Raw genomic sequence first — 27,215 nt, 5'->3', positions numbered from 1 at the left:
GTTTCCACTAACCCATGATGAATTCTAGCATCCTCCACATTCAGAGCTGTTTGTCGGGCACTCAGCTGAGTTTTTATCAAAGTATCTGCTCTGTATGTAGGCCAAGTTCATGCAGGATGTTGGAGGATCCTCTCACTGCCAGGAAGAGGAAGACAACTCATGGATGTGCCAACACAACAGCAGAGATTATATTTGTTTTGGGTATTTGGATGACTCCCAAATATGGTTTGATATGTGATATCTAGGAATGCATACAGAGGGATGTCTTTATCTGGACTGGACTGGTTGTGTAGACTGGCATGCATTACCAACTACCCAACACATCAACTGATGTGATGTGCAGTTTTCCACAAGTAAACAAAAGCCTGGCTTTATTTAAGTCCATCCAGCCTCACTCAGCGTTCCCTTTGTAGAGACACGGATCATTCTTCTCAGCTCAGTAATCAGAGACAGTCTTTTGACTCTCAAACTGATCTTCATCTGGTACCATTTTGTCTTTTTTATGTCTTGAAAAGGAAAAAAGAAGTTTTTTTCAAATGGAAGCCAGCTCCCACCAATCACAAAGGAGCTAGCTGTAAGAACCTGCTCATTGGCCAACAACACATTCACAATCATTCACGATTTTCCTTTGTAGATTTTATGGTCAGAAGTATTTGACCACACCTGTTAATTATTGAGTTCAGGTGTTTCAACCAGACCTGTTGCCGCAGGTGTATAAAATCAAGCACCTAGCCAAGCTGGATATTCCACCATCAACTGTAAGTGATGTTATTGGAAAGTGGAAGCGTTTAGGAACAACAGCTATGAAGTGGAAGACCATGTAAAGTCAGAGAGGGGGTCAGAGTGCTAAGGTGCATGGTGCATGAAAGTCGAGTTCTGGACTTCCACTGGCATTAATGTAAGCACAAAAACTGTGCAGCAGGAGCTTCATGAATGGGTTTCTGTAACTGAGCAGCTGCATCACACATCAGGTTACTACCGAGCATCAGATGGAGTGTGGAGCTGTGGAAACGTGGAAACGTGTACGTGGAGTGACCAATCACACTTCTTTGTTTAGCAGTCAGATGGGTGAGTCTGGGTTTGTTGGAGGAGGGGTAATGGTATGGGGCTGTTTTTCAGGGTTTGGGCAAGGCCTCTTATCTCCAGTGAAGGTCGATCTTAATGCTTCAGCCTACCAAGACATTTTAGATGATGCTGTGGCTACAATGGTGTAGCAACAGTTTAGGGAAGGCCCTTTTCTATTCTAACATGTCTGTGCCCCAGTGCACAAAGAAGGACTATAAAGACATGGTTTGATGAGTTTGGAGTAGAACACTTTGACTGGCCTGCACAGAGCTCTGACCTCAACTAGTGATGTTCCTATTTCTCTATTCGACTGAAAACCTATTTAAAATGTGTTCAACCGACCAGTCGAAAGAGAAGAAAATATTTAGAAAACAGTCAAATTCATCACAGGGTCATCGTGTTAGCGGGTGTGAGCCTGATACTGATCATCAACTGGCAACCCACATCAGGCCCCCAATATCTTCCCATCTGGCCCCTAAATTTGGTCAAATTCAAACGTGCAGAGAAAAAAATCTTGGAATGCTTTGTTTTTATTTCATTTTTTTTAAAATAAACTCCCTACAGCTTTTAAAATGACTCCAAAAACAACTGAGATTGAAACAGTTTAATCAGGAATGACTTAATGTTTCATCCTTTTTTCAGAAACCTTTAACTTATCGATTCGTTCTTCATAAAAACAGCCACTTTCTTTACCTGACATGCCAGATGGATTTGTTGATCTGGAAAGCCTCTCATATACAGCGTTTGGGAAAGGGCAGGGCACGTAGCGGCTACCAAGGCTCGCCACTACAGAGGAAGTTACTCTCCATAGAGAGCTGCATAACATGAACCATGGTGACTGTAGACATGTCAGTAAAAACAACTCACTGCTGTTCTTTGTTCTTTTAATGAAAAAAGTCATCAAGTTCTGATAAAACCAGCTGGGCCCAAGCTGTTCAGACTGGAGCTTTGCAAGATGGATTCTCCAGTGAGAAACACGGACACAGATGAATCCATCTGCTTTGCAAGGTTACCACTTTCTATGGAAATTTTCGGCTTCAGGTGTTTTTGGAGTGCAAATTTCTTTCTTGGGTTTTCCAGCCTACAGCCTATATACCACTTTATTTCCATCTATTACTAAAAAATTGTCATACGGTGCTATTCCAACTTCACGCTAACTGCTAAGATTCTCAGACATTCGGTGAAGTGCCTGATGGGGAAAGCTCAGACAGGAAAGCGGTGGCTTTCACTGAAGCTAGAGTGGCTTCTAGTGTTAGGAGGTTCATTACAGTTAAAAAGAGCATTATAGGCTGGGATTTCAAGCTCATGTTTATAAAGAAAATTATAGGGTATCAATTTAACCCACTCCTCTATCTTGTGCCATCATTTGATAAATGAGTTTAACCGTTTAACCACGCACATCCCTAACTTCAACCCCATCGAGCACCTTTGGGATGAACTGGAACATCAGTGCCTGACCTCTTACATGCTCTACATCACAGGTGTCAAACTCAAGGCCCGGGGGCCAAATGTGGCCCACAGTGCAGTTTTAGCCGGCCCGCAAGATCATTTTATATTTCAATTAGAAGTGGCTCACCTGAATGAGGTCTGCAGATTTCCTCCAGTATAAAAATCTAAATTTAATCTTTAAGATTAAAAAAGCAAAAAACAAAACCTTGTTGAGTTATAAAAATCTGAAAAAGTCGAGAGTAGAAATAGTCAGGAATGAGGGAAAGAAATTAATTTGAGTTTTCATTTCATATTTTCATTTTGCATCCAAAGATTATGACCTAAACTTAGGATTTTGGCTTTAATTTCCTATTTTGACCTTTTAAATTCATACTTTTGACCTTTTCTCTCATATTGTGACCTTCAAGGTTCACAGTTTTTCATTTCAAATCATATTGTGACCTTTTAAACTCCTAACTTTGACTTTTAACTCATATTTTCACTTTTTAAACTCCTGATCTAGAATTTTATCTCATATTTGACCTTTTAGAGTCACATTTTAGAATTGTATCTTCTATATTGACCTTTTAAACTCTTAATTTTGTATTTTATCTCACATCTTGACCTTTAAACTCATGATTTTAACGCTCTATCTTATATTTTTGCCTTTTAAAAACCTTATTTTGACTTTTGATGTTGTATTTTGACCTTTAGGACTTATAAAGTTGACTTTTTATCCCAGATTTTTATCTTTTAAACTCATTTATTTATTTATTTAGCATTTATTTGACATGGACACACAGTAACATTGATGCTGTGATATTTAATGATTTTGACAGGTTTTTTAGAAATCTTAAAATCATTTATCATCACTGTTTAATTTGACCTATAATTAATTACCTGTGAAAACACGGTCTATAGATTTTGGTTAACTCTTGACCCTGTTAGGCCCTCAGGTTAAACCTAAATTCAGATTTCAGCCCCTGCTGTGATTGAGTTTGACACCCCTGCTCTACAGAATGAATGGACATAAATTTCCACAGAAACTCTCCAATATCTCCACTATAGCCTTCCAAGAAGAGTTGAGGCTGTATTAAAGTTCATGTATTTAAATATAATGTCATTACAGTCCCTGCTGGTGTAATAGAGGTCTCCGGTCCCAGGCATGGTTACTTCTGGGGTTGTGGGCTGAAAAGTTTGGAAAACCCAGAAGAGGACAGCAGGAGAATACATAGCCTATTTGTTGCACCGTACTCAGAGTGATTTCTCCTTAAAGGGGCAACTCAGACTGGAATATCTTTAACTAATATTACTACTATAACCAAGCACCTTTACCCAATGGCACATCAACATGCAACTGCAGGAGCCGTGAATTGAACCCCCAACCTTCTAATTGAGGGACGACCAGCCATACCTGCAGAGACCAGCTGCCCTGGATTCCACTTGCCTTATTTAAATTTCCTGAGATTTTCAGCACATCCTCATCCTTCAGGGCCTGATATCTATGACCCCACTTCCCTACTAAAATACATTTATTTGACTGACAGATTGAGGTTCTCTTCAGGGTCTCATGGAGTGGTAATTTGGATGGTTTAGTTTCAGAAATTCAGAAAATCTCTGAATAAAGGCCGAGCATTATCCCTCACATTGCATAAATGTGCTCATTTCCCAGAATTACTTAGTTCTACACACTGTTCTTTTACTGAAGCACACAGTGAGCTGTTCTGTTCTGGATCTTGAGGAGGAAAAGCACACGCCGCTGCCAGCTGATAATCAGACATCAGAGCCACCGTGTTCCACTCAAAGCTAGCATGCACCCACATGCTAACACTTGGATTAGTAAGGAACCGAAACATCTTTCATCTGCTGCAGTTTTAGCCTTATCTCATGCAATAAGCTGCATGAAATAAGAAATAAAAACATTGAGATCAGGGCAGATACATGGCCGTCATTAACCCCTGCAGCGCTGTGAGTGTGGATTAAAGACGGCAGCAGGAACAGCCAGCTGGGTCGGGTCATGCTCCGTACGAGGATAGAGAGGAAAACATCACTTTAGCTTTTAGCTGGTTACATCTGCTGCCCTGTGGGTCAACCTGAAACAACAGCAGCAGCATTCTGCTGCACAGATTACAGGTACGGGCTATCCTGTTATGGTGGAGCAGCACGCACACAACACAGGGAACGGCGCACAGGTATGTGCTGGTGAGAGCGGGACAGCAGGCCGGCCTCTGGCAAATAATCTCAACCAGTGGTGGCCAGCTGGTGTGTATCTGTGCGTGGTTTAATGTGTGTGTGAGGGTTGTTCTGCTTTCCTCCTGACACACATAAAATAATCCTCAGAGCCATGCAACACAGAGGGCCTGCACTGGCGTTTTATCATATCTGGAAGTATTTTTACATATTTAAAGGATCCATACATCGTCAGTTGAGGGTGAGTGATTCGGGGCACTGATGACCTCGTGCAGTGGTTCTCAGCTGGTGGAACAGGACCCAAGAGTGGGCTGTGATAACTGCAGAAAAAGTCTATCATGTACACAAGTCCTAAGCTGACATGCATACATTTGATCTTTTCTGCTTTGCTTTGACAACATGAAGGTTTTGGTTGTTTAGACTTCAGCTCATTTATCTCAACATCTTAGAACGATAAAGCTGTTTTTCTCGTGCTGATTTTTTGATTTCTCAGAAAACAAACTGTGCAGGTTATTGCTGAAAACACAGTAAAATAAAATGAATGAATTCATCTCTTCCATGGTCTTCTGTAATTGGATGCATTTGCCCCTGCACCTAACATAGCTGTTATGTCGAAAAAGTCGAATTGGTTGTCCATTTGTCTGACCTGTTCCTGCAAAGCAACATCTTTACACGGATTTCCCCAAACTTTGCACAAATGTCCAACCTGATCAAGAATGAACCCATCAGATTTTGGATCATAGGTCAAAGTTCAAAGTTATTGGGCCTCATATTTTTCCCTTTTCAGTACATTTTTATAAACAAGATATCTCAAGTTGGGAAGCACAGAATGCATGAGTTTAACATTTGTATCAGCCATCAGCAATGTGGGCATGAATTAATGTCAGTCTATCTGTCGTTAAATATCAATCCAATGCTGGCATCAAACCAGTATTAACACCCAAACCTTGCACACTGAGTTTGATGCATTTATTTTGTATTCACTGTGAGAATACATAGAACGTAGCAAATGGTTTTGTACTGCAGAGACAAAAACGTGAATATGATTTTGGGCATCTTGCACTCCAGCTCTTCATGTGGCACCAGCTCGTGCTTCATAGCACTGTGACAAGTTGGAGGGAAAGCATAGCTGTGAGTACACATTTAGCCTTTATATATTATGTTCCATGGTTGATATCCACGATACACTGGTAAATCACAGTGATATTTTTAGTGTAGGGGAGAGAGAGGAGGATAAAGAGATAGGGGGCTGCAACCGCTGCTCGGAATAACTAATCAACCATCTAAACAACTCAGACAGTGCAACAAAGTCAAAGAAGTTGGACTTGTTTAAAAAAAAAAAAAAAAAAGATGGATGGACATTTTGGCAGAGTTAGTTGCCTGCAATTTCTACATACAACGGCCTCACTGCAACCTGCTGTTGCATGTGAAACTCATTAGTCAACCTGAGCAGATCCACTGCCCTGGCTCCGGTCTGGGGCATCCCAGAAGCGCTACTCTGCTCCTCTTTATTGCAGATAAGAAGAAGTTCTTCTTTGACCACTTGCTACTGACAAACTTTGTCAATGCAACTAGAACAGATCAATCAAAACAGCAGGAAATAAGTGCAAATTAACCAGTCAAATTTGAAATACATCACAATGCACGGACTCCTGATCATAAATCATCTCTATATCAACATCACGTCTCATCCTGCAGTGCCTCACAGAGCTACAACAGCATCATTGATGGGGAAAAGTTAACTTTTGAGGTAAAAAAATAAAGGACTCATTTTTGGTACATTTTATTGAGTGATTTTATCAGCAATTACAAACACAGAAAAATAATGCAAAATACTCAACTGAAAACAAGAAAAGTAGAGAGAGGACAGAGAAAAAAAATTAAAAAGAGAGAACTAACAAAAAGGAAAGAAAAAAAGGGGTAATTTGGGCAACATTTGAGATTAACTGTTCCTTTTGCCGCTTTCCAGAAAAAAAAAGTGTTCAAAGGGTCTTACAGAAAGAGATGAGAGCCGGATTATTCTTTTATATTTTGTAACACTAAGTTTCACATCCTCTTAAATTTCTGCGGTTTACTCAAGAGTTCATATCTTAGTCTGTCTCTATATAAACGTAGTAAAAAACTAGTTCCTGTAACTGCCTGGACCTGCTTCAGATTTCCACAACTTCAAAATGTTTCTCTTGGCAGTTACCATGCCATACAACAGCACTGTCCTACCATAGTGGCCAAGTTTCCTCACAATTGAAAAGTAACCCAGCAGAGCAGTATCAGGGTCTGGGATCAGTGTGGTTTTTAAGATGCTTGAGTACCATTGAAATCCATGAGACCAGATATCATAAATTTCAGTCCATAGTGGTGAGCTAAAATGCCTGTGGCTGCTTTACACATATCACATAAGGGTGAGAGCCAAGGAGAAAATTTTTTTGCAGTTTAACCTTAGAAGTTTAATCAGTGTTCTACCTTGAATTTAATTATCTGGAGTCTAGAATTAACTGAGTATATTTTTATGGTTTTAATTGAAACTAGATCAAAATTGCAGTTTCAGCTGAAATTGCATGGGGATGCTGAGAGCTGAATTGTGGAACAACTGCTGAAAATAGCCAAAAGCACAAAAATAGCTGAAAACAGTATAAAAATAGCATAAAGTAGCATAAAATGGCACAAAAGTAGCTGATTTGGGCCTTAAAGTAGCTGAAAATTGCATTCACTGGCTGAATAAGAATGCATAAAAATAGCTGAAAATAGCTTAAAAATAGCTATATTTTGAAAATTATAAAAGTTAGAAATGAGAAAAGTCATAACATTGGAATGATGGAGAAACAGAATTTTTTCAACGTTCAAATGGTGTCGATACGACAAAGCATGAAGGAGGAGATAGCCGGTGTGGAAGAAGAATAATAAACAAAATGGCCAACACGAACATCGATAGTGTGGATGCTCAGCATCCCCACTAATAATAGAATTTTACATAAAACCACAAATCCTTTTAGAAAACATAAAACCGTTTAACTTCATAATGCACTCACCCATGATGGAAGCAATAAAATCATGGAATCATGCTGAAATGAACAGAAAATCAATCTGAAAAGAGCAAAAATGTCTGTTGCTGATATACTTTTATTGCGTGAAGCCAGTTCTCTTGTGATCCATGCCCTCAAACTGCTCAGGGCTGCACTGCGTTGTGCAGTCCTCTCGACACGCTTCCAGTGGAGCACTTTGGAGCATGATGCAGCCGATTTATGTGAAAATTATGGGTTAGGGTACATATCATGACAGGCCTTTAGACCAGCTAAAAATAGATCTTTTATGGTAAAAAATTAACTCTGTTGAAAAGTGTATTTAATTTTCACGTTCATGAGAGAAATACACAAACACAAGTAATGCAAATTACATCAGCATCAGTGTGGACCGTCGGCTCAACTGTGACTGAAAACAGCAGCATCATCATCACAGCAGTGCATCTCTACACTCATGAATGCTTTTAGTGGTTTTCTTTAAACTTTGCACAAACGTCCACTATGACTAAAGGATTTATTCCTAACATTTTTGAGATAAAAGGTCAAGGTCAAAGCAATGGTCCTCAGGTAAATATCTTGTTTTAAAAGAGCTGTATCTCATAATACTCTGATGGATTTTCTTCAAACTTTGCACACATTTTCACTCTCAGTCGAAGATGGTCAGATTTCAGAGGTCAAAGGTCAAAGTTCAAGGGCACATGTTCAGCCCTTGCATGTAGGGTCTCATGTTCTTTCTAGTTGCTGTAAAATTTTTCTTCTTCATGTGTGCCGTTGTTCCTGCTTCGTCTTTGTTTACTGTTTACTGGAAGTTTATCCATCAAATATGAGCTAACACGCCTGAAACAAAGTGCTGGTTTGTTTTTGTGTTAAATAGGAGTTAGAGAGTGATGGTCCACGGGAGTGAGAGCGTCCTACCTCTTGTTTTCAGCGTTCCAGGATTTTTATTTCCTCCACATTGCTTTGTGCGCCGCCAAAACAGAGACCCTGCAGGGACACAGAGACGCTCAATTATTCATCCAAACAGTTAATAAAACATGATTACCCTCTACATGTGCCAGCCACTGTCATTCACAATTATTTGCAAAGAAATGGGTCTTGATCATTTTTCCCACAATGCTTTGGGACGACGCCAGGGGAGCCCGAAAGTGTGTTAGTGCTCGTAGCTTTTCTGACCTAGTACCGGGGTGATAAAAAATGGAGAGGTTTGTAGAATAAATGGCTGAAATCCACACAGAGAGACAAAGAAAAGCTCAGAGAAACAGGCCGCCATTGAGACTGTGAAATTGTGATATTATGATAGTAAACAACAGGTGTGTGAGCAGAGAGCACACGAGCTGCCAGGTAGAATGAAAAGCCCGTTTGATGGCTCTGGAGTTTGTTCTTGCTCTCCAGCAGGCAGGTGGATTTTACAAATCCATTTATTCATCTCACAGGTGTGAATGAGGAGATTTACTAAAGGTAGGCCATCACAGGAGTGCTTGAAAAACAAAAAACAGCTACTCACAATGCCAGCTAGTTAAAATAAACTTCTTTTCTTACACAGAGGAACTGTTGGGTGCTTTACAGGAGAGAACAAAAGACTGAGATGAAAACAAAAGCATTCAGAAGTACAGCTCAACGAGAGCAGAAACAGAAGAGATCTCTCGCCAGTGGAAAAAGCACTAACAGATCGATGCTTTAAGACTCCAGGATGAGTAGAAATGCACCGATTGAGATTATCAGGGCCAATACTGTGGCTTAAATAAGACTTTTTATTTTTTTATTATCACATCTTCATTTTTCCTCAAGTCTGTTTTTCTGTGAGAGTTGTTTAAAGCCTATGATACAAAAGCCAGTGACATTAGAACACGTTTGACCGCTGACATGAAAACATTTATAGAGCCTTTTATGTAACTAACAGGCTCATACTGTTTTCTAAGGGGACTTTCATAAATAACCTATTTGTTCTGGTTGAAACAAACTTGCACTGGTGGATTCAGACGGGGTTGGGTGCCCTTTAAGTGGGAAAATTTTGACAAAACACCATTTTAGTAAATGGTAAGCTCCGCCCCTCAATCTCCCAGTGGCATCACATCAGTGGTGCTGATTGTCCATGTACCTCTGTGTAGTTTGTCATGTTAGCTGGTAAAATGTTTGGCTTTCTGATGCACTAAATGACCACAATGACCACTGATAACACAATTTAAACAACTGTGAGTGTGAGAGCGGAGGGAACAGCAGCACAGAACCAAATCATAAAGGGACAGACCTGCAGTAAAAACAGTCTAACCTCTATTTTCAGATAAATCTCCTGCAGACACGGTGGATAAACTCCCAGCATCTGCCAGCGCTCTGACTGACAGCGGAGCTACACACTACACTCATTGTGTGGCAGCGGGGCCGGGGTTAACTGCACAGCGCGCCTCCTAACTGCCCTTTATTTACAAAAGACTCACTGTCACCGCTGCCAAATATGCTGGAACCCCTCAGCTGCTGATTTGACTTTAAAGCTCAGCCCTGCTAATCTAATTTAATCTGTCTCTGTGGCTTTTCTGAATGCTGGGGCAGAGCGCTGAAGAAGCAGCAAGCGCGAGCAGGCTTTATCTCTGAATGTGATGCAACGGTTTTCTCTGCAGCAGCAGAAGAAGCCACATGGAAACACGCTGCTGCTGCTGGAGGTTCTGATGTGGGGTCTGTTATGAGATTACTTCCTGTTATTGGTCAAACTGGGCCTTTCCAAACATGCAGCATGTTATGAGTTTAAAGCGAGCAAGCTTTCTTGTAAACAAGATGGGAAACAGCCTGAAAGACGTGCATTAGTGTGTGTGAAGCTACTATCTGAGCAACCTGCTGGATGATAAATCCCATGCTGCAGATATAATCAGTCCATGTGATGGTGCAGCGACCTCCAGCCTGATCAGTTGTGCAAACACTCACATTAATCCACCTCATCTGGGCTAAACTCACTCTAGCATCATATTTATCTGTCACTACCAAGCTACAGTTATTCTTTAAGCTCAGTTCAATCCTGCATCTGTCTCCATGAGTTTTACACCACATCAGCGTTGTTTTCATCTACACCTTTAAACAGGATAAAGACTTTTACTCTGATAGTGAGCTTATTTAGCAGCAGCTCGGCTCACAGCCCTCAAACTCTACCACAGATCACTGCAGAAAAAACAGATTATCATCACAGATCTGCTTTAATCAGAGCTTTTGCTGTTTTTAATTAAAGGGTGTGTTTGTTTTTGGCAGGATGAGACCTTGTCAATAACTGTAGTACTGAAAAAAAACAACATGACCTTTGAGAGAGTCCCACCAGGACGGCTTAAACATTTGCTGAGTAAAAACTACAAACTGACACAATAGAAGCTATGAGAGTGACACAGATACATGAGGAAAGAGCAGTGTGATGTTAAAGTGACAGGTACAACAGACTCGTGGATGGGTCTCTCCATGTCAGATGTTAAGCTGGATGCACACAGTCAACTCTAACAGTCGTGGTGTAAAGTCATCTTATACTGTGGACTGAAGTGACAACATGATGCATGCATGCACAGCCTGAAAACTCACACTGCACAGTTTTCTTTTAAAAAGGCTCACATATGGAGGTTGAAGTCATATCTTATATCTAGAGATAGGCCAGATCAGGTCCAATATCAGTATTGGGTCTGATATTTATGCCACTTTTATATTGGATATCGAACTGATGATGCAGATCCACATTGAGCCATATTCCAACATTTTGGCTGGACTGTGAATGTACTGTCCAGCATGCATTGTGATGTAAACAATGCCGCGGCTGGCGTAGCAGAGTGCTATGTGACAGACATCATTATATTTCACTCTGACACTAAAGAGCAGCCAGATAATCCACACATCATCTGTGTGATAACTGTCAAGCAAAAGTTAAAGGTGTGTTTTCTCCTCTGTAAGTTTAATGTCTGTATTAACAGCAACATGAAACAAGTGTACTCTGTCCAAGAGGACGTGGCTGCAGACCTCTATGGCGGGGTGTTATGGGCTCATCTGTTGCGGACCTCTACAATGTGACGTACATTACCCATGCCAGAATCAGAATGATGAAGAGAATGACATGTTTTCCAGTATCCATAAAATAAATAAAATTCTAAAATTAACTGCAGGCTAGGCATCTGAACCCTAAAGGATAGGGTTAGGGTAAGGGAGATGAAATTAAGAATAACAAACCGAAAACTATGGAAAAACCAAAAGAGGGAAGGATAAGGCACCTGAACCCTACAGGTTAGGGTCAGTGTAAGGGCTAGGGGGATATAAAGTTAAAAATAATACCAAAAGTAAGGAAAAACCCAAAGAGGGTTAGTACATCACTTCCTGCCCCATCCATGTCAGCTGAGGGTCCACAGGTCGGCCTATTTCCTGCTTGTTTACTCCTCCTTATTATTGGGGGGCTGCTAAAGGTACTTCTGCTGTTTTCATAGTGATTACAGATGCTGTCTGACAGGATACAAAATTAAAATTGCCCCAAACTTGTGGATTCTGCTTGTATTTCTGCTCTCACTAAAAAATCAACCATGTCAGAATCCATCTGAACAGTCAGGAGCAGTTGACCATAGTTGGGTCTTGGTTGGTTGTCATATCCATCTGTAAAGTTCATGACAAAGCATGCGTGATCACACTGAGTCAGTGTAACTTCCAGGTGAATTTGTGACTTGAAATTGGTGTCTGAATGGAATGAAATTCACACAGTGAGTGCCTGGCTTTACTATTAGGTGTTGTCTCAGATTGGCGAGTTGAAAGTTGAGGTTCTCCTTATACTGCAGAACTCTGTGCCAATGTTTTCTATATATTTACATGGTTAATAACCCTCAGTTACATAATCATCACTTGTTATTTAATATAGAGCTGAGATTTGAAATATTGACCACAGAAAACATAGGGGGCCTCCAGCAGGTCTATGCAGCATATTTGTACTTGAATGGTAATTATGATTAGTTGAGCGCCCATTCATAAGATCCTGTGACTATTCAAGTGCTTAATTGTAAAATCCCATTGTAAAAAGTAAATGACCAGTGCGAATGACAAAGCTTTATCTCTTTGCCAGTACTTATAGGCATTTTCACGTAAGGCAAATATGTTTTGTACCCTGGACGTCTGCCTTTACATGAGCAACATCATTCTGTGCACAGGTAAACTTGCAAATGTGCTCCTTTTAATACAGTAGGTGGCAGTATGTGCAGAGTTGGTTTGCAAATCTGCCAAGAAGAAAAACGAAGAGACAACTCCTGCAGCCACTCGGGTCAGCATCTGTAAATGCTCCATGCTGACAGATGAGTCAATCCCACAGGTTACTATGGACATTTTCCTGATCCCATGTCTACATCTACTGTGCAGCTCAGAAGATTTTTAGAACATCCCTGTCCGCTGATGAATGCCCTGTCCTCAGGCACAGTCGTGTCAACATTGCCCACATACATGAGTCCACATGGATCATGACCCGATCACTTCCACAAGGGGACTTGAACACCATGCAAGTTGTGCTACATGTGGCATTGACAGAAAGGCAAAACTATCATCTGATCCTTGATTTGTCCACCACTTCCTTGCCCGTCAACTTTGTACTTGATAGCTAAAGAACACCAGAGCTGAGGTTTGGCTGACAGGATGCACATCTGCACCACAAATCATTACAGTCAGTTTGTCCCATTTAAAGTTGACAGAAGTGTGAATTAACAGCAGAGACGTTAGGGTATAAATGCTCTTGTGGACTGTGCGCACTGATGGAGAAGCAAAACATCGACTGCTTCGGCCTCTGTTTACGGAGAACAGGGCAAAAAGAGACAAAGAAGAGGAAATGAGAAGAAGAAAAAGGAGGTAATGAGGACGGCAGCATGAGCTGAGACGTGGTTTGACCTTCTTTCTTTCCTCTACACTTCTTTTTCTCCAATTCAGCAGGTCAGAGAGTATCTCAGAAACAACTTCTACTACAGCAGGTAAATTAGCAGCATTGTTCAAACGCTCCACCATAAAATGAAGTGCTTTCTCACTCCCAGGTTGCAGCTCGGCTATTTTTGGTGCCTGTGCAGAGGAATTGCGAGGGTTTCCCAAAATACCTCCATGTGTGACCGAACCATGTGATTTAAGTCGTCTTTACCAACAGAAAATTGCCATTTGGCTGCTCGACATGTCTGCCTCAGCTCTGCGGCCTCCTTCCTCTCCGTTGCCGGATGCAGTCATGGCGACGGGCTCCCAGCATGCTCTGCAGTGAGTCTGTGAAGCCGCTGGCCCCGGAGGCAGAGCTGACTCTCTCTTTTCATCAGCACCCCCCCTCTCCAATAAAACATAATGGCACCGAGGCTGCGGGGTAAAGTCATTCAGACGCACAAAGCTGTCACATGACCGGCCGAGGCACAACGGGCTCAGTCATTCTGCTGCTGCCGCTCGCTGCTGGGACAGATGAGTGGGCCGCTGAACGGGCCAGCAGGAGAAGACTCGGCTCTCATTGTACTGATCTGACTCTGAGGGACGGTGGGCAGGAAGGCCGGCACTGCGTGTCCTGGACTGGACTGCCAAAGTCAGAGTAGAAAATCAGCCTTTGTTTTCATTTTTATGTAATTTACTCATATTTACCCCCCAGATCACAGATATGCTACAGCTTTATCACTGTCAACCCTCCTACTGGCCTGAGGAAGCCTCTCTATATTATACCATTAGTCCAACTCTTCTACTCATGCAGTAAATCTGATCATCTATCGTCTTCTTTGGTGGCCTAAAAACAGAAAACGTGAACACAGCAAAAGAGTTCACTATGTAATGTTATAATGACAATATTCGCATTTATATTAAGGCTAGGAGTCACTGGTTGACTTAGGGCAAAGGTGTACATTTTCAGTAGTGGCAGATGTGAAAATGCTTTCATTTATAACAGATATATCTGTATATGTATAAATTAGAGCTGTTTATGTTAACGTGTTAACGCTTGTGATTAATCTTGCAACCTAAGCATGTTAAATAAGAATGACATTTAATCATATGACTAAGTTTGACCACAGCTTGCTCCCGTAGTCCTCCAAAAATCAATCTGTACATATTTGCCTAAAATTCAGTATGATGCATCCCTATTAAAACACGGTCTAGTGCCCTCCAAGGTACCTGATCGTACATATGAAATTTAGATTTGCTTAAAAACAATTTTACTGAGCTGACCTCTGACACATTAAATAATCCCCACTTTCATAAATGCTGGGACGCTGCGTAAAACATAAATAAAACAGAATACAGTGATAAGAACATCTTTATCCATCTAAATGAACTTAAATAGAGCACAGAGACAAGATATTTACTATTCAAGCACATAAACTGAACTTTTTTCTAAAAATATGCACACAGTCTGAATTTTGTACTGCAACATGTTCCATAAAAGGTGAGACAGAGGTGAGAAAAGACCGTGAAAGTTGTGTAATAGTGAGAAAACACCTGGAATACTTCACAGGTACATAGGCTAGTTGGTTACAGGTTTGGAAGGATCAGTCTTTCCTTTGGTGTTTTGTTGTTTCTCTTGTCCCTCTCTTCTTCCTGCTTTTCTCCACCCCTATCCCTCAGTGCAGCTGCAGCAGAGAGCAGTCAACACGAGCCTGGCCTGCACAGTCCTGCCCTTTAACAGGGATTATGTTGCCACTGTAACAGGGCTAAATACTGCTGATGCTGCACTCATGGTGATTCACACTGGTCTTTATCATAACTGGGTACAGTCTGTATTATAATACTAATGTTTAATACTAGATTATTATTAAAGTCCACAACAGAGAGTATGGTCCAGACCTGCCCTCTTTGTAAAGTGTCTTGAGATAACCAGTTATGGTGCTATACAAAAAAAGACTGATTGATTGAAACAGTTCAATAGTGTATAAACAACATTTCTCAACACGCAATTATAAGGACTTTAGGGATTTCATCACCTACAGACCATGCTATCATGAAAAGAGTTAAAGAATCTGGAGAAATCTCTGCATGTAAGAGGCAAGGCTGAAAACCAACACTCACTACCCTTGACCTTTGACCTCTCAGGCAGTACTACATTAAAAACCTTCATCATTCTATGATGAATATTACAACATGAGCTCAGGAACACTTCAGTAGACCATTGTCAGCTAACCCAGTATGTCACTGCATCTTTAATGTACAGTGCTTAACAAATGTATTAGACCACCTGTCATATTTGTCTCAGAGACCATCCGGCATCATGAAGTGCTTTAATGCGGACTCTTTCATTTTCAGTGAGCTCTCCACGTTTTACCATTTTGAACAGGAATGAGGAATTTCAAACTGAATTCACCCAAATTTGAGCCAGATCACTGGGCCTCTCTGAGAAGTCAGAAATGAATCAAGCATAACATTCAAGCACTAAAACTCATTTTTCTCTTCAGGAATGCAAGTAAATAACTATAATTTGACATATTAATCAAGATATATTAATGCGCTTTACTATTTTTTCAGTATTTTTGTAAATCAGTAAATTTGAAAATTCATGGATAACAATAATAATAATATTTTAGCATTAAAAATATCATTTGGGTTAAAGAGCTTCTACATATTGGTGTATTAACCATTGCAGAAACATAAAAAATGATTTTGGTAATTACCAATGCTCTTAATTTAGGGCAGCTGTGGCATAAACCTTACTTTGGTTAGGGTTAGGGTGGTGTAATAAGTGTGTTAAGCACTGTAAGTTCAGGTTCTATCCTGAAAAGATAAAGCCATATATCTACAACATTCAGAAGCCCTGCCCACTTCTCTGGTCCTGAGCTCATCTGAGCTGGACGGACCTGAAGTGGAAAAGTGTGCTGTGGTCTGATGAGTCCACATTTCAGATAGGTCATGGAAATAATGGATGTCGAGTCCCCTGGGATGAAGAGGAAAAGGACCATCAAGATTGTTATCAACTAAAAGTTCAAAGGCCAGCATCTGTGATGGTGTGGCGGTATATTAGTGTCCATAGCATGGGTCATTTGCACATCTGTGAAGGTGACATTAATACGAGTTACAACAACATGGCTTCACAGTAAAAGAGGGTGGGGCTTAGACTGGTCTGTATGCAGTCCAGTAGAAAATGTATGGTGCATTACGAATTAAAAAATACAACAAAGGAAACTCTAAAGTTTTGAGCAACTTAAGATGTACATCAAGCATGAATGAACATGGTAAACATGCTCCTGTCCCAACTTTTTTAGGAGTGTGCATCAGGCTTGTTGATTTCGACATGTCTAGATTTTGATTTTTCACTGACCAACTTGTTACAAAGTTTGGCAGCACTTTTTATTGCTGGTCTGAGCAGATGAGGAGGATAACTGCAGCTAAAGCCAGTGTTTAGAGAGCATGCTACTCCCAGTGCAATCCTTTATTTCTTTGTCAGTTGAAAGTACCACATTTGATTTATTTGATGCTCATTAAGCTTTTATTCCCTCCTTGTAAGAGCTGATGTATGATTTGCACCAGCTATAAAATGACATTAAATAATAAAAACCACGAGACTCTACAGCAGTATAGCTAATGCATGATTTTCAGGCTTTGAAAAGCGCCGAACCGAGTCCTCCACATCCATGTAAGAAGAGAAAACTCTTTTTGGTAGAAAGCATGCTGTAACCTCAAGTATTGTAAGTAAGACATGTTCCCTCTCTGGATTCCCACCCATGAACACGGCACAGTCATAATGTTCAGGGCCTCAGCCAAGCCGGAGCTTCCCCTGCTGGGAAATGAACCCAAGTCTCTGGCGGTGGGCGACTGCTTTCTTTCTCCGTGTGCTGCTCAGATACACCGTGCCTCTTACAGTTTAACATAAAGTCGCCATCAGCCACCCACTTCTGGTTCATTTCAGGGCTAGTCTCTGAAGGGTAAGTAGGGCACTTTGCCATTTCAATAATAGCTGCATTTGCAAAGCTTACAGCTGCAGGCTGCAAGCCTTTACATGGATTTAGAGCAACCTTGCAGACTGTGGGGTACTTGAGCAGTGATAATACATTCAGCTGCCTGGGCTTTTCTCAAACATTGTCATGGAGTTCATGGTAAAGATCTGACATGCTGCAACACTAATTAAATCCAAACTGCTTCATCCTTATTCCCCAGAGTCCTGGCGGATGAGGTTTGATTGGCAGGTCCGAACTGCTGGCGGGCTGAGAGGCTGACTGACAGACACTGCTGAGGAGGGAGAGTGGATTAAAATGGACAATTATCCTCACAGCACATTAGGCTGCATCTGCACTGGCTTTCTGGATCCACACCACATGAGAGAGGGATTTGCCAGGTGATTAAAGCATTACGGAGGAAGTAAAAATGAGAGTGTTTTTTTTACAGGTCAAGAGTGAACACATCAGAAACACTGGGAAGCTTTGTTTGTGTGATTTGAAGGCAGAATTATTCACGCTGTGGGCTGCCTGAACAGACAGGGAAACTCCTCAGTGACTGACAGCAGAGATGCTCTCAGGGTGGGAGGAATTTAACGTTGGGCTCTTTTACTGTCACTGCTGCTGGGTGGTCGATCTGGCCTTCACTCACAGGGTTCAGACCTTTGATACGGGGGCAGAAAGAGGTGGAGCAGTCCTACTTTGGACATGCTGGGATAATAGCAGCTCTCCCGCTGCTGATCACCAGAAATGATAGCAGGTTTTAGACCCTTTTAATGGGCTCTATAGCTTACCTAAATATCCTTTCAGCGGCCCTCAAACTTACTATACGTAAACAGTAACACTGACATATCTGCATTAATCAAACATGACTGCACATATTTTTAAATCAGGTTCTTGCAGTAAATTGATTATTTTCAACAGTTTTCAAAGCCTGAGAAATTCTTGACTTTATAATTGTAATGTGAGATGTTTAAGACATTTGTCATTTTAAAGTCACTGAAACAGACATGTTGGTCGTTGCTATGGAAATGCTGAAATTGCTACAGAATGCAGTGGGAACTGTAACTGGAAGCTGCCGCCCTGTTGCTGTAACTCACTCATATTTTGTGCTGCCTATAACCTTGTCCCCCAGAACGTGGACCACCTCCGCCCCAGCCCCCTTCAACATTGTGACCCTGCTTGGCATTTCCAGGTAGAGAAGAGCTCAAATCCACTGCTAAGCTGGTCGCCCACTTCCATGGCTTACTTTCGAAATGAGGACTCTGCTGATAGGAAACTGCTCTCCATACACTGTAGTGTACACTAAAGTCATTTAAAGTGCCCTTCCTATATCAGACTGCAAATGATCCAAGAATAGGACCGGGTATTTCCACAGCCTCATGATGCCATACCATACGGCCACAATATGATCTGTATCGCGATATGCATTGAATTTGGAAAATAAAGGACCCCACACATAAAAACACTTACATGCTTGTCCTCAGAGATCCAAGAAGTAATTAGAATATCATCTGTATAATGTCTGAGCTATTAAAAACTTTTGAACAACAATTGTTAACTTTTTGGAACTTTGAACCCTCTTTGTCGTCTTTTATTGGTACAACAATAATATTCTGGATTTTACTTTACTATAAACCCACTTGTATTTGTAAGACTGTTTTACTTTTGCTTTATAACTGCATAAAAACACAGGCACTGCAGTCTCTGTGATGAACAAATGATGAAGGATTAAACAGCATGACTTGCACTAAAAGGGCAGCTGCAGGAAGTCTTCGCTATCAGCTACGTAAATTTAAATACGAACCACAAATTGCTGCTTGTGATCTTCTGATCCTGTTTAAAAGTTGAGGGAAATTTTGACTTCACAGCATTAGTCAGCTCCGGATGTGACAACAGAAACCGGCCCCGTGTAGCAAGCCTAGCTGTTGCCAGCTGCTACGCGGTGTTTGTCATGTGAAGACTATGATAGGTGTTGCTGCAGTATTTTACCTTGTTTTTGCACAGCTTGCATATGCACGGCTCATGTCCAGTTCCTGACTCTCTGGTGTTAAGGAGCTTGAAAAATACCAGCATTATTTCTTTCTGTCTTGATGGTAGCAAATAGACTTTCTCATCCATATTAGTCTTGTTTTGGTCTGAGGCATGTGTGTCTGCTGCCACCCGCTTTTGTCAAATGCACTGTAGGAGATGTGTGTTTTAAAACTTCAGCCACAGCGTTTGTGGCCGAATTGATGCTGTTATATCTATACTGTACACATATCAACAAGGAGTGTATGATGATATATTGCCGTATTGATTTTTTTGATACAGGCATATACCAGAATCTATTATGAGAAGCTTGGAGCAATAACCAGGAAGGGCACTTTTATATTAGCTTAAAAAGGTTATTATTATGGTGGCAGATAATAAAGTTTCTTTTGATATTTGCAGTTGACATATTGACCAAACATCTCAACAAAATGAACGACTACATTCATACATGTATGAATACTGTATCATTCACCTTAAAATTGATTTTAAGTGGATTTCAATGTGTAATCCCATTTAATTTTGTAATACCTAAACATAAAACCACTGCTGCAAAGAGCCCCAAAAAAAGCAAAAATGCAAAAAAAAAAAAAAAAATGCAAAAAAAAAAAGAAAAAATTGGATAGGACAGCTGAAGAGAGACAGAGTATATGGGGAGTTAGACATGTCCTCAATAGTGCCAGGACCAGAAATTGATCCTGTGACCTGTGACCAGTGCGTCAGAGACTACTCTTTGTATGTTAGCCCCTGAGCCAAACCTTCAGCAAAGAATGTCCTTATCATCAGCAGCTGATATGAAAGTCTTCTTCACATCCCCAACTTTTAATATTAAAGACCTGATAAATTCAGAACCAATTTCAAAGGGATGCTCCATAGTCTTTAGATAAATTTAGAGTAAAATATGTTTGGAAAGGAACAACAGTGTTAGGATGCAACTCAGAAACCAAACTCAACCTGAGCTAAATATCTTAAAGACTGTTAGTTTTCTTGACTTGAACAAAACAGCTGCTTTTGCAAGTTTATAGTGATTTCATTGCTTGGATAAAAAAAACTCCATGCACCAAAGTGTAATGATTTTTAATTGGATTACATGATTTCTCTTCACTAAAGTCAATAATTGTAACATTATTGATGATGCAGGCTTTGTTTAATAAAAGCTCCAATAAAGCTAGAAATATCATTCTGCAAAAACCTGTCTGAAGTGGCAAGTAAATAAAAAAATGTGTCCCATCTTTACTGAGAGATGATGACCAGTGGCAAGTTGTATTGTACTGTACAAACACCTGATGGTAATCAAGTGGAATAGCTTACTGATTATCCTATTGCCTTAGCAAGTGTTGTGATCAAAGACAAACAGCTGGCAGCAGGAAGTGGATCTGGGTGTTTGCCACCACTGAGCTGGGTAAATATTGCAGGTTAGTGAGCAGAGAGCTGCTACAGTTATCACTGACATACATTGACTTGGTCAGCTTGCATGCTACATTGGTGCATTTTCATTTTGCAGAGCAGTAGCCAATGACAAAAGAGTGAAATCAGCAGCATGTGGATACTTGCAAGGCAACAACCAGAATGTTTAGAGGTTTGATTTGTCTTCATTCAGCCACTTTGGGTGCTAAAACTAAAAACATCTCAGTCTGTACTGTGCAGAAAGGCACTAAATGTCACAGAGCCAACCAGCCATGGGGTGGGACTTTCCATCTAGAAGAAGAAAATTGCAATGGTACTATCAATCCATGATGCTTGCAGAATCACTACACTTCAGAATCACAGTTTAAGTTGAATCTGCATCCTAGAAATGTGATAAAATCCAATCTGGACCAAGTCCTATCCTCCAGGCCTGATTAACATGATACACATTCTCCAGCTTTTATCACATCATGTATTTCAGTGACAGTAGGAATGCCACCTCTGGCTTTAGGGCTTCTTAAAACTGTGACAGAGCCATCTAAGGATCGAGGCCCAGGTCTGGCTGCCAGCGTGACGCCACTGCCAGGATGAGCAATCATCTACTTTGTCAGCATCTCGCAGCTGCATCAGCAATGCAGAGAAATGACGCTGCACAGAGGAGAGCGGAGCACAGAGGGCAGACAGGCAGCAGGGTTCAGGAGACGGTGTACTGCAGTGGAAATGAGCCCTAATAGAGGCTCCTGGCAGGGAGTCTGACACAGAGTTACTATCTAAGATGAGTTCTACTTATAAACAGCCACTTTTCTACTGTGCTCTGTGTGGAAATCTGCCTGCATGAAGCAGAATCAGAAACAGCATTGAAATTCATAGAGACCTTAATGGCTTCTTTGCAATGCAGATTTTCTAACAGCAGCATTGACGTGCAGCACAGGGAGGCTTTGTTAGGACAGAATATATCCTTTGTAAGTCACACATGACATTAGACACAGCTGGGAAATCCACAGCAGCTTAATAATGTATGAAAAGTGTCATCTGAGGCATTAACATACACACTGAAAGCACTTTGTTTTCACCTCAAAATATAAACAATCATCACGAGTCTGCCTGCAACCACAGTCAAATATCATTAATAAATAATACGCTGTAGAGAGATGAATTGTCTGTCTGTTCAAAGAGAAAAACATTCACATGATTGTTAGTCACGTTTGGTATGTAGAGAAACCCAAGATGCTTGAATGTTCAACTACGACACATAAAATCCAAACCAGTCCAGGACCTGATTAGAGATCGCCCAAGCCATTTTTTTCAGTCCCAATCAGATTCTGACACCAGATATGAAATCATATATTTTCAAAAATCATAATTAATATTCTTGTTTGTTTAAACTTAATTTAAAATGCATTAATATTAAAATGATTCCCAATAAATTCATTGTATCTTGTACTGGCTTCACAAAGAAACAGGTTGCAGCTACAAAAGTACTGTTTTTAAAGCTTCATTGCACAGTAAAAATAGCACCAACAATTGTAGAAAACCAAAAGCTGCACAGGGCTACTGCAGCAAACCGAACATTTTAAATAATAAGGCAACACTGAATAAAAAGGAAATACGTAGGAATAAATATCTACAAAAAACTCTTCAAACAAGTAAAAAGCCAATGATCCGACCAAACCGGATATATCTTGGGACTACTGCATCCTGATGTGGGCATTTACAATAAAAGCACTTGAGGAAAACGGCATGTATTTGTTGGAAGTTCCCACATTTATCATTGATTTAACTTAGCAGCAACCACCATAGTTACAGTCAGCCTTGTTGCCTATATATAGTGGTTTCTCCAAACTTGCTAAACACCACAGCCTGCTTCTTTGAATTATGAATGTAAAACGAGGGAGTCATTAAAACACCTTTTAACTGTTGTTTAAGGTGTTGAAATACGAGTCGCTGCAGCTCATATTAAAGCAAAAGACAGACTGACAGAGTAGACTCCTTCATGTTGCCGACAGTGTGCATGTGCTGCATCTCTAACCTTGCAAAGCAGATGGTTATGCCCATTTCTGTGTTCCTCACTGGTGAATCCATTTTGCAAAGCTCCTGTCTGAACAGTTAGAAAGTGACAGGACCAATCAGTGACAAGGGGCAGTACTTTCAGGCGCGGTGGAGTCGTGACGTAAACAAGCAGCAACAAGAGGCCGGTGCAATTATGACAGAAGAGATTGGCGTGGATGCTGATAAAGTGCCAGTTTTATCAGAACTTGATGACATTTCTTCGTTAAAAGAAGAACAAAGAACAACAGTGAGCTGTTTTCTCTTCAAAAACAACAAAAGTCATGTACTGACATGTCTATAGTTGCCATGGTTCGCGGTGTTCCTCGGTAGCTGTGCACGCGCACCTTGGTTGCTGCTATGTCTTGTATTGTGTTGCTCTGATTGGCACGTAAAGATGTGACAGAACATTCATCCAATCACACTCCGAGTTCTTTTCAAAGCCTCTGCTCTTTCCCAAATGCTTAGTATTGAAGGTTTTCTGATGGATGCGTGAAACACATCCATCTGGCGTGCCAGGTTAGCCCATCTCTGCAATCAAGAAATGCTGTCCAGATCTGGTAAAACTGCGGCTATACTATAGCTACATCTGAGCTAATTGCTACTGCAGCAGCTATTGCTGCAATATTGCTATTGCTATCAGCTCCCAGTACAACTAAACCCTGCTGGTAGTTACCACCTTGTGACCTTGCAAAGCAGATGGACTGGCCAGTCGCCATATTTCTCATCAGGCAGGTCCCTCTTGAAAAGCTCCAATCCACATCGTTTGTGCTGAACTGAAAACAGCTCAGACCAATCAACGCTGTTTGAGGAGAATGAGGCGGTAGCTACAGACGAGGTTTAGCTGTGCTGGAAGCTAACCACTACACTAGCAACAACCATTGCTAGTGTAGTGGTTAGCTCAGATGAACATATGAAAGTCTATCTTGTGTGTCAGGCTAACTGCCTTGATCTTCTTAAATGATGCTGATTGGTCAGGTCTGTTTTCATACCAGGGACAGTCGTTTCAGATTTTAGCTAAGATGGATCTGCCTGATGACCGACATGGAATCTAGGCATTCTGGGTCATCTGCATTGCAAGGTTAGATGGTCCTGTTCTAGAGGCCTGATGATAGTACATTGCACTCAAGGTTTATCCATGCATTCATTTAGAGCATGGGTGTCAAACCAAAGACCCGTGGGCCAAATCCGCCCCGTGGTACAGTTGTACCCGGCCCACAAGATCATATCATATTCTTTAACTGGCTCTAAAATATGAGGTCTGCAGATTTCCTTCAGGATAAAAATGTCAACTTGTGTCAAATGTGAAAGAAATATAAAGAGTAAAAATAATAAGATAAAAAATGTGGGAATTTCATTTGTGTTTTCATTTCATATTTTCAATTTAGCATAGCACAATTATGACTTGGATCTATTATTTGGATTTTCATCTGATGTTTTGAGCTTTTAATATTTAATATTTTGACTTTTTATCCAATATTTTGACCTTTTACATTTATAATTTGGACTATTCGATAATTCAATTCATTATTTTGATAATTTTATTTCATATTTTGACATTGTCAATTTATTATTTAATTTTTGTTTAATATTTTGGCTTCTTCTATTTATAATTAATTTTTTATCTCCTATTTTGACATTGTCAATTTATTATTTAGATTTTTTTATCTTATATTTTCACATTGTCAATTTATTATTTTGACTTCTACTATTTTGACTTTTCTATTTATAATTGATTTTTTTATCTCATATTTTGACGTGGTCAATTTTTTTTTAAATTTTGTCTAATATCTTGACTTTTTTATTTATAATTGACATTTTAGCTCATATTTTGACCTTTGCAACTTATACCTTTGAATTTTTATCTCATATTTTGACCTTTTTCACTAATAATTTTGACTTTTTATCTAAAATTTTGACCTTTTAGGTTCACAGTTTTAAATTTCAAGTTATATTTTGGCCTTATAACATGATTGTGACTTTCTTTTTTCATATATTTGCCTTTTAAAAGCATGATCTTAACATCTACTTTTATATTTTGACCTTTTTTACTAATAATTTTGACTTTTTATCTCAGATTTTGAGCCTTTTAACTCATCATTTTGACTTTTTAAATCTAAAAAAATCATCTACCTTCAGTTCTTATTTTTTCCCTATAATGTATTACTGGCAAAAATGAGGTTGACAGTCTGGTTGAATGTGGACCCTGTTAGGCCCTCAGGTTAGACCTTAATTCAGAATCCGGCCCCTTCTATGATTGAGTTTGACACCCCTGATTTAGAGAATAGGAACGTCAATTATGTAGGAAACTCTGGGGAGGAAGTGGGGGATGAAATTCCGGACAGGCCACTTTGAGGAGGACAACAGTCTGTGTACACGGCTGCACAGACTTAACCAGACTATCAGCGCCCACATGATGCTAAGTTTTGAAGGCCCAGATCGTGGACTCCGTGGGCTCCCTCTGCTACTCCAGCTGCCTCTCTAACCACAACATGATGCCTCTCTGGCTCTGGGCTCAGACAGCCACATATGGAGGAAACCTGTTATAGGAACCTACCATTGCCATTCCACTGCTTCAGCAGCGTTTTAAACGTTGAGGCTGGGTGGTGGCTGGCAGGATTCAGAGATTTCTGCTCCATGTATTCAGTGGTAACGGGTTTAAATATGGAGTGAGGCGCTCCAGTGCTCTATTGAACTTCTGAATAAAGGCTAAATGGACTCGAGAGCTAAACGGAATTGGAGAGATTAGGATGAAAAAAGGAGGCAGATTAAAAATGGAAAAGCAGGATATGAGAGACAGCCATGCTCATGCCTCGCCTGGGCTCCAGATGTAAATGAGGATCTTTTCAGGGGAAATGAAGCCACACTCTGCGACCATTAACTGACTCTGCACATTGGAGGAAATGCACACAAGCAAACACAAAGACGAGCTGTGGCAGGTGGAAGTGTCGGCCTGATAGGGGATTACGTGAGATGTTATCTGTGAGGCTCCTTGAAGCAAACAAACAGCTCTGGTTAATTGAATTCTTTTGAAGAAACACCCCAAAGATGGACATCTCCATAGGTGCTTTCTGACAGGCTTTCATGCTGGAGTATCGCTTTCATACATCATTTCCTCCCTTCATATCGCTGCAACAATGAGCCTGCAGCACTCGTAAACAAGCCTGCGCTTTAATGAAGCTGATTGGTTGTGTAAAAGAAGAGTTTTTAATGCACAGAGGGGAAAAAGGACAAACATGGAGGGAGCTGCAGGCGTTCAGAAGTGATCATATGATCAGCATTTCTGCTCTCACATGTCAGCCCACGTCCCCGCAGGCTCCGTCACAGCCCGCATTCATCCATGCTTCAACATTTACTCATCTGTAACAATAAGTTCATTTGAGCCTGAGAGGACGTCACGACTCAGCCACCAACTGCAGGGAGAGAGAAGAGATACAGCACAGACACATTTCATCGCTCTCACTGGAAGCGTGACACAAAGGGCAACACTGTTGTGCTGACGTTCTGACCTCGGAGGTTCTGGCGTGACGCTCAGCGAAGATGACTGCAGACGCAATCGCAGGAGCCGGAGCCCTGGAACCCAGCGTCAGCTCGATCTGATGACATCAGCTCCTGGACTCCACTGTTTGGCTTTTATTTTCAAAGTTGAGTTAATGAGGAGGAGGGGAGGAGCCTACAGTTATTCATGTAAAAACACTTTGATTTAATAAGCACCAGGCTCTTTCTTCAAACAGAGAGAATGGCCTTTAGATACAGAGTTTAGCTTGCTTTTTTAAAGCTCTGTTAGCTGGGTTTAGTCGTGTTTGTGCATGAAGTTGCATGCACAGAATTCATTTAGTCCATTTCTCTTAAAACAGCTTTGTTTACTGGGGTTGACTCTGTTTTGTTGAGTTTGCACAGCATGCACATGCAAGTCAAACTACAAAGATGACTAGAGAGTCTGAATCTAACTCTGCAAAGCAGATGGACTGGCCAGCTTCCACGTCTGTCAGCAGGTGGGTCCATCCTGCAAAGCTTCAAGCTGAGACTCTTTTGTTCCAGCCAGAGAATGACTGGAGAAACCAGTGTCATTTAAGTAGACAGAGATGATGCTATGGGCGCGGTTTGACTTAAGAAACTGCAAGCCTGTAAACAATGGTGGCCAGTAGTACTGGGCTGGAATATGGCAATATGG

General features: G+C 40.8%; 1 protein-coding gene across 3 annotated transcripts in view; it reads right to left on the bottom strand.

Annotated features, from left to right (window-relative positions):
• Positions 1-27,215, bottom strand: part of fynb (FYN proto-oncogene, Src family tyrosine kinase b) — a 156,396-nt gene that overhangs the window by 120,877 nt on the left and 8,304 nt on the right. For 2 of the 3 annotated variants that reach the window (XM_041804577.1, XM_041804579.1), the window contains exon 2: positions 8,616-8,684. The exons of the other annotated variant lie outside the window; for it this stretch is intronic. The gene's annotated coding sequence lies outside the window, so the exon portion shown is untranslated. The remainder of the gene's footprint in view (positions 1-8,615; positions 8,685-27,215) is intronic. 3 annotated transcript variants of the gene reach the window in all.

This window comes from Cheilinus undulatus, linkage group 14, assembly GCF_018320785.1.
Source record: "Cheilinus undulatus linkage group 14, ASM1832078v1, whole genome shotgun sequence".
NCBI classification, from domain to species: domain Eukaryota; kingdom Metazoa; phylum Chordata; class Actinopteri; order Labriformes; family Labridae; genus Cheilinus; species Cheilinus undulatus.
The sequence above is the reverse complement of the archived record's forward strand: the minus strand, read 5'-3'. Positions and strand labels throughout refer to the sequence as shown.